Consider the following 6,798-nt stretch of genomic DNA (forward strand, 5'->3'; position numbering starts at 1 on the left):
AAAAGTCGAAAAGTTACTCAAAAAGTTAAACACTATTCACCAAAAGTCAACAATTACAACTGCACAATTCTCAATCTTAATTTTTCCCTACAAACCAATTTTTACAATTTTTTAATACACATTTTTCTATAAAAAGTCAAAAAGTTAACCCAAACATCTATATTTTTCTCCTCAATTTTTTAGTCTAAAAAGATAAAAAGTGCATTTATTTAGGACATCCCAAACAACCCCTATTAGAAATGTATTCTCAAATATCAAATAAACAACATTAAATGTACAAAAACATAATTTATTCATGCCTATTTTGGGAAGTGAGTTATAATCCACTTCCCAAATTATAACCCACTTCATCTCTCACAAAAAAGCTACTTATAAGCAGCTTTTTACCGAAAAACTGATTATAACCATCTTTCCAAAATAGTTTTCAATGTATGTATAAGAACCTTCTAGATCTAGAATAAAACACATTTTCAATGCTTTAAAAGCTATTAACACATATCCTGTATTATCATTATAGTAGGATTGGACATGCAAGCAATGAGCAATTTATAAAAACTGGAAAAAAAAAATTGTTCAATGGTTCTCCCTTGATTAATTTCTGAAGAAACAATTAAGATGCTATCATATGATGGCATGAAACGAAGAACAGGGAAAGACGAGGAAGAGTTAACGAGCAGCAAAGGAGAGAAAAAGAGAAGAAGAACCTAGCAACATAAAGGAGGAGGAGAGATGTAGATATGTATCTCGGGTTGGGTCTAAGTTGAACTGCAGCTGTTTAAATTAGGGGCTCTTTCAACAAAGAGATACTTGGGTTTCTTCGATTTTCTTCAAATTAGGGGTCATGAAGTCTGATGTTCAAATGTTGCAATATATATGAGATTACTTTGATCAAATGATGCATATACCTGTGGCAATTTCATCTAATTCACATGTTTGAAATAGATTCATCACAATATCTTAACCACAAAACAATATGAGGTAGAGCGTGTTTAAATAAGAGTACACAATCTATAAAATCATGACGAAAGTGTTCTAGTTTTTACATAGCAAATAAAATTAATTTTTTTGTCATGTCCCTGCAGTGTTCATATTTTTATTTTTTTCTTTTGATTTTAAAATCCGCATCTGTGTCCCTTTTTTTTAGACAACACCCATCATCAACCAGCATTAGCCTCATCACTGGAACCCGTAGCTAGAATCATCAAGGCCAAGTTTGGCAACCTAAAAATAATCCATCTTTTTATCTTTTTTCCATCACATCACCTCTCTACTTTTCTCATCTTTTCGTAAAAAGACAAAAAATTATACTTATTTAGGTCATCCCAAACAACTCCCAAATCATAACCATTTGTTGTCATTCATGCTGTCGACAACCACAGTCCCTCACCGTTGGTTTCTAGCTAGAAACTTGTCATCTTCTTTGGTGTCTTGTCTTGCCAGAAGTTTGTTGCCATCAATTGTCATCTCATCGTTCACACAACTAGCTGAGACCTCCAACAGAATTGCTCAAAATTGCATTGAACACATCTGAGGAAGGTGGTGTCAAAGAAAATAAAATTATATTTGACCTGACCCATTATAGCCTGATCCACTAACCCAACCAATTAACCTGCAACCAAACTACTTGACCCACTCCAAACCAATAACCCACAGCTCAAATCCTGTAACCTTTTTCTAAAACCAAAACGCAGATTAACTCAGCAGCCCATATCTAACATCATGCCTATCCAGGCCATTTAACTCATATTAGGCCCAAACATCAAAGGAAGTCCAACAAGCTAAAAACCCAACATGTGATCCATCCAACCAACCAAAACGGAACATCAATCCTAACCAGCCAGCAACCAGTGCAGAAACTAACCAACAAGTTTTTACCAGGAAAAGATTGGTCCACCAGACCTCCAAATCTCTACAGCCATATGATGAAACAAAGTCCAGTAAAATTTGCAAGCCCAGGATGTATCCGTATGCACACAAAAGCTTCACTGTAATAAGCACCTTCAAAGCCGATGTATCTGCTCAACCCATAAAAGTCCGCCGTTCCACCTCGTGCACGACTTTGACACAGCTGGAGAAAAATGATGGGGAATGAAAAGCATAAGAATAAAGGATTTAATTATTTAGAAAATTGAATTTGTTTAGGATTATTTTGGGTTACCTTTGTCTTAGAACATCATAATCAGTAATCTTCGTGTTGGTCTTAGAACATCATAATCATTAAACTTCGTGTTCGTCTTAGAACATAATCATCAATCTTCTTGTTTATTAATTTAAAATAAATTTTTTGTTGATAGTACCACTGAGTAAAATATTCAACAAATTTAAACAAACCTAAACAATAGCATGATCAAAATGAAAGACTCCATATATGTTATTTTAAAGGGACACTTACCAATCAGTCTTATTAATTAGACTTATTTATCTATAGGTCCTAACTGATAAATTTATAATTGTAAATTTATTCATAAAAACAAGAGAGATTGATAAATTTATCAATAAAACTTTATGGGTAATAAGTCCAAAAGTAAAACCTATTGGTAATTTACCCTAAATATACTTAGAATAAATATTTCCCTATTCAACTATATATAAATGTCACAAATTCTATATGATCATACTGATTGACTTTACAGTACTGAAATCAATCTGAAGTCAGTATTTCTCTACACTAAGTATCCATGTAAATAAAAAGTTAAAAAAAAAAAAAACGAAGACAATATAGTATAAGAGTAAGATTGCTTACACTTCTTTTTCTTCTCCCTTGTAAATCTGGGCCTTGATATTTCAGTTCCACTATCTTTTGCATTTTGAATCCCATCGTCTCAGCCACTATGTTATAAAAGGGTTTTCAGAGCTCAATGTTTCCTAAATCCAATAAAATCAATCTGTTCACTAAAACAAAATGGATTGAGAAGAAGAGCAAATGCAAAAAGATCCCAACTCTCTAGTTTGGCAATATATAAATATCCAACACCCTAATTAGAAAGAAAACTCATCTTCAACCGTTATTTGCCCTTTCCCAGTAATCCAAGAGAGGAAGAGGCAATATCTGAATCAAATGCTACTCCAGTCCCACTCAAAAACTGAACCCTTTTTCCCCATTAAATTACTACATCCTTAATTTTTATCCTTCTCCAAATTTGGCATATAGTTCTCTTCTTCCACTTCCAATTACATTGGGCCATAACCCAAATTCTCCCACTTGAAGGGGTTAACTAAGTTAACGTTTGGGTGGCCTCGCATAAACAGGCAGACACATACACAAACAGCAGCAATGGCAAGTATTGAATGCATGTATGGCCGGTGAAGCAAGCCTTGTGAAACAGCTATCCTACTATTGTATCTTGTGGCCACAACTGCACAATTGGAACAAGATCTTTGCCCTCGCTTGAATTGGGACCTTTGCTGATGCTCCCGATTCACTCTCAAACATTGTTGCTCTATCTCATTTCCAATTGATACCGAAACTTGACCATTTTTCCTGTCAGCAAGCTTACGGGTCACCAGCCTGTTAGAAGAGTGGTTATTCCTCATCAAGGCATATGCATATGGAGACAGCCCATTTGCATCCAGGAGGGAGTTCCAGCAGTGCAACCCAATCTACATTAGAAGACAAAAGAGAGGGGAGGAAAAATAAATGATTTATAAAGAACACAAAATTGGAAAAATTGCTTGAAAGCATGTTATACAGAAGGTACAATTAAGAAAATGCCACTAAGTCACAAGCCAAAATAGTATCACATTGCTGACCCTTTCCCTTTTTTTTAGAAGAAAGGGATCGCAACACCACTGTTTTGAAACTGAGGCCTCATGAAGCCTTTAAAAATTAATACCCGTCATGTAGGGAGATTCACGAAGTTGAGTCAGCTGTCAGAGGCAGCTAAAGGCATCAATGTACAAAATCTAAAGAGGGTACTCAAGAGTATTTGAGTAAAGCAAAATACCTCCTGTGGATCACTTGTCAAAGCGTCAACCATATCATCTGAACTAGACGTACCAGCAGCTAGATGTAGAGGCGTAATACCGTGTTAGAATTTCTCATCTTACCTTCACCTACTCCACTATACCACTCACCTACTACCTCCACTATTTTTCTCCACACCTACCACCTCCACTATCACACACTCCACTACCATCTTCTCCTCTATATATAGGAATTGTAATATACAGAATAAATCAATCTTGTAATACATCAATACATCAATCAATAATATATCAATTCTTACATGGTATCAGAGCAAGGTTAAGAAGCTAGTAATTCTGCTTCACCGGCGAGCGGCAGCCTCGCCTTGGCCGCCCGCCGGACCTCTACACATGCTTTCACTCCCCTCTTTCCTCCTTGTCATCACCATCATCAGCAGGGGCAGCAGCGTTGAGAGCATTTAACCTCTCTATCAAGCTGGCCTTCCTTTCCTCGGATCAGCGCGTATTGATGCATGAACCCTTTTGTACATCTCCTCTATGCCATCAGGCTCAATACCTCTCTTTATGTATTCGCAAAAGTGAGACTGGTACTTCTCTGGCTCATCTTCCACCAGAGTCGCCATGTATGCAGACACATGGCCTCCATAGATGTATTTGTGGTGAACCTCAGCATCAAGTTGCTTACTGTCTTTACTGAAACCAGCAAACCTCTTGTCACTGTGCGGAATATCAAGCCCACCATCTAAGGCTCCCTTGAGAGCACCAAAAAAACACCCAACTTTGGGATTCTACAGCTAATCGACAGCTACGAATCTTGAGAGGTGGCCATCAATCACGAGTTGGATCTATGGATTGGAACAATCATATTTTGACAACTGGAGAAATGGATGGTCAGATCATCAACAACGATGTAAGAGTAAGATCACATATTGTTGAAACCTACAGGGGACACCATCAAGAAGTCTGTGGGCTAAAATGGTCAGCCTCGGGTCAACAGTTAGCAAGTGGGGGAAATGATAATCTCCTGCATATATGGGACAGATCGACGGCTTCTTCTAATTCCCCAACACAGTGGCTTCACAGGCTTGACGACCACACAGCCGTTGTTAAAGCCCTTTCTTGGTGTCCGTTCCAGGGTAACTTGCTGGCCTCTGGTGGAGGTGGCAGTGACAGGTGCATAAAGTTTTGGAACACCCACACCGGTGCTTGCTTGAACTCGATTGACACTGGATCACAGGTCTGTTCTCTTCTGTGGAACAAGAATGAGCGCGAGATGCTTAGCTCTCATGGCTTTACACAGAATCAGCTTACACTTTGGAAGTACCCATCTATGGTGAAAGTAGCAGAGCTCACTGGCCATACATCCAGAGTTCTTTTCATGGCTCAGAGCCCAGATGGATGTACAGTAGCATCTGCTGCAGGGGATGAAACTCTAAGATTTTGGAATGTTTTTGGGACTCCTGCTGAAGTGGCGAAACCTGCACCTAAGGCAAATCCTGAGCCATTTGCTCACCCTGAATCGCTCTACTCCAATCGGCAAAGACTCCATTGCCTATTGAATCTTTACACAGACAAACCCTTTATTTATTTATTTTTTCTCTTTGTTCCCACCATGTCTCACCCATACCCCTTTTTTATTTTTTAAACCAATCTTCATCTTTGCACCCACTCATCCAAAACTCTATCATATATTCCACCGCCTGCACATCCTCCCCCCAAAAATATTCCCTGTTTTCTTTATCTATTTTATTTTATTCTTATTATTATTATTAAACAAAAAAAAAAAAAAAAAAAAAACACACCTCACACTGATCTCCACTCAAGCACACCCACCATTTTGCCAACTTTCTATTCTTATTATTATTATTATTATACAAAACCAACACAACCCAACACCAAGCCCGTCCTCAGCTTTTCCCATCTTTATTGAAGACCACACAACAGTCCACTTTTCACATCTTTATTTTTGCCACCTTTAATTTTTATTTTATTTTCTATTTGTCCTTTCCATCATCGCTTGTTCCAACTTTCCACCCTCACAAAAAAAAAAAAAAAAAAAGCAGACGAAGAACTGCACACCAAACTCATTTTATTCATGTCAGGGGCGATCACCATTTTCCACAAAACACAACACAAAAAAAAAACAAAAACAACCAAAAAAAAAAAAAAAAAAAAACCCAAAAAAAAAAAAAAAAAAAAAAAAAACACCCACACCCACAGCGGGATTTTTCTTATCTACTCTGTTGCCGGTCTCTTCTTCTTGCCTCCGTCCTGGGCGGCCCTTGCCGGTGTTGCCTCCGTATTTCCCCCTCCACTGGGCACGATCACTACTCCCTGCTCCTCCACTGCAGCATATGGCGGCCCTCCAAATCGGAACATCACGGTGGCCTTCCGCTTCAGCTCCCTGTTTTCTGCCCTTAGCACGCTTATCTCTGCTCGCGCATCCTTATACATGCGTTGGAGCAGAGCCAGCTGGGAATTTAAATGCTGCACCTCATTTGTCCTACTCTGCAGCCGGTTCGACAAATTTGTGACCGCCGTCATGGTTTCCACGCATGACTTCAGAGTATACTGATTAGCCTCAATATCAGTTTGCACCGCCATTTTTTGCTCCACCGACCGCATCGGAAAGTTCAATGGAGCAAAACCAGAGGTGTTTGGTTGAGGTTCACTGGCCACCGCACCAGTTATTTCTCTTGTGGGCTCGTTCAGTTCTGGAAAGAGCGTGAGCAGGTTCTGGGTAGCTGGACGGGAAGAAGAGGCCATGTTTTTGGGTTGCTAAGTGTTTCGGAAGGGTTGGTGACAGAATGGCAACAAAGTGTTCCACAGTTTCTCTCTCCGCAGAGGTAGAGTTTTTTTTTCAGCGAAGGGTTG

At 38.8% G+C, this 6,798-nt stretch overlaps 2 pseudogenes across 2 annotated transcripts; one reads left to right on the forward strand and one right to left on the reverse strand.

Annotated features, from left to right (window-relative positions):
* Positions 1-988: 988 nt before the first annotated feature.
* On the reverse strand, positions 989-4,547 carry LOC145792561 (squamosa promoter-binding-like protein 16 pseudogene; annotated as a pseudogene). The gene is made up of 4 exons (XR_014331923.1): positions 4,481-4,547; positions 3,945-4,030; positions 2,744-3,600; positions 989-2,068 (listed from the first exon to the last, which is right to left on the reverse strand). The product of XR_014331923.1 is annotated as a squamosa promoter-binding-like protein 16 pseudogene (transcript).
* A 90-nt stretch (positions 4,548-4,637) lies between these two features.
* Positions 4,638-5,721, forward strand: LOC145792571 (cell division cycle 20.2, cofactor of APC complex pseudogene; annotated as a pseudogene). Its single transcript, XR_014331967.1, has one exon. The product of XR_014331967.1 is annotated as a cell division cycle 20.2, cofactor of APC complex pseudogene (transcript).
* The last annotated feature ends 1,077 nt before the right edge of the window (positions 5,722-6,798 follow it).

This window comes from Camellia sinensis, chromosome 6, assembly GCF_055761805.1.
Source record: "Camellia sinensis isolate YWXY chromosome 6, ASM5576180v1, whole genome shotgun sequence".
Lineage (NCBI taxonomy): Eukaryota > Viridiplantae > Streptophyta > Magnoliopsida > Ericales > Theaceae > Camellia > Camellia sinensis.